We start from the raw sequence: 1,720 nt of genomic DNA, 5'->3' as shown, positions 1-1,720 counted from the left end.
CAACCCTTTGGAATACGGTTATTTTCGCAGAGTCCTGAAGTCGTAAGCATGCCTGTGATGTGATCGATTTTTGTATTTTGTACTAACAATGTAATTTAGGCTTTGTTAATCTGAAAAATCAAAAGACTGTACGATATATTAAAATGCGAGAAAATAGATTTACGTAAAACCAAAAATTTTACAACGACAATCTTCAAATATATTTAGATCTATCCAGACGTGAGGACCTAAAATATGAAATTTTCAGCTTCAAAATATCAGACCCCAGCTCTACATGACAAGCTAAGTAAACTAGAACGTTTATTGTAATCTTCGCTCCTCTCAAATCTTCATAAAAGAATAATGCGGACAATAGACGGAAATAGGAACGAGGGGAGAAATCACAACTGACAGCAGTACTTAGAGACTCGCGAGTTATTCCTTCCGTCGATTTCAAGCGGTTTTTCACGGTTAACCTCCGCAACGCTCGGTAGTCTCTGTCACTCTGTACGTGAGGTCTCCCTGGTCTCGGTTTATTCCTCCTGGTTTCCACTTCACAATCCGGCGCGCAGGTCGCCCAGTGTGGCGTCGAATGTAATAAGACCTGCACCAAAGCGGTCGGACCTGCCCCGTAAGGGGCCTCCCGGCCAATGACGCCAAACGCTCATTTCCATTTTGCATACCAATAGTCGACTTGGCAGCTTCAGAGCGGCTGATGGATCTGATGGATGTGTTACTCAGCTGACATCCGACGACTTGTCTATATTCGAAGTCACTGAGCTCTGCTGCCCCACCCTGTGTGCTCTAGGCTGCTACTGTACTGAAAACACAGTACTCCTTTTATATTTGGCGGGTCTGCGTCTCGTGATTGCTTGTTACCTAGTGGTGTCCGGATACTTTTGATCGGGTAGTGCAGAAAGGTTGTGCTGTCAGAACGTATAGTGCAGCTAATGAAAAGTGTACATGAAATATTTTGGACAAATCTTAAGCAATCTGTGGCAACGGCCTTGCCGCAGTGGATGCACCGGTTCCCGTCAGATTACCGAAGTTAAGCGCTGTTGGGCGTGGTCGGCACTTGGATGGGAGACCATCCGGGACGCCATGTGATGTTGCCATTTTTCGGGGTGCACTCATCTTCGTGATGCAAATTGAGCTACTCCACCGAATAGTAGCGGCTCCGGTCAAAGAAAACCATCGTAACGACCGGGAGAGCGGTGTGCTGACCCCATGCCCCTCCTAACTGAATCCTCAGGTGATGGTAACACGGCGGTCGGATGGTCCCGATGGGCCACTTGTGGCCTGAAGACGGGGTGCTTCTTTAAGTAATTTGCTACATGTAAACATGCACATATTAAATTAATCCTGCAGAAAATAAGCTATGTAGTGCTTTTTATTTATTATATTGTTGTTCTACCAAGAACCGACGGAAGAATCAGTTATCATTCATATAATATTGTGCAATTATGTAGAGAATCAAGTATAACAACATATTTTGTTCACTCCTGACAACTAGAGATGCTGTAAGGACTAGCTGGCTTCTTCGATCCCACAATTTGTCAGAATTCGAAAATTAATTAAATTTTGCTGAGCCGTGGCAGTATCTATTTAAATGAGGACAACAAATCGCTGATTGACTGACGTTTATCTCAGGTGAAGCAATTTCTCTGTCCTGCGTTCTACAGATGCTAGGTTGACTAAATCCCCTAAATGTCAAACCTTAAGATGTGGTTTACATATAGGA

The 1,720-nt window shown here is 44.0% G+C and overlaps 1 pseudogene; it reads left to right on the top strand.

Annotated features, from left to right (window-relative positions):
• The first annotated feature begins 976 nt into the window (after window positions 1–976).
• LOC126204579 (5S ribosomal RNA) lies at window positions 977–1,094 on the top strand (annotated as a pseudogene).
• The last annotated feature ends 626 nt before the right edge of the window (window positions 1,095–1,720 follow it).

Source organism: Schistocerca nitens, chromosome 9, assembly GCF_023898315.1.
Source record: "Schistocerca nitens isolate TAMUIC-IGC-003100 chromosome 9, iqSchNite1.1, whole genome shotgun sequence".
Taxonomy (NCBI): Eukaryota; Metazoa; Arthropoda; class Insecta; order Orthoptera; family Acrididae; genus Schistocerca; species Schistocerca nitens.
Note: the sequence above shows the minus strand (reverse complement) of the source record. Positions and strands in the feature narration are given on the sequence as shown.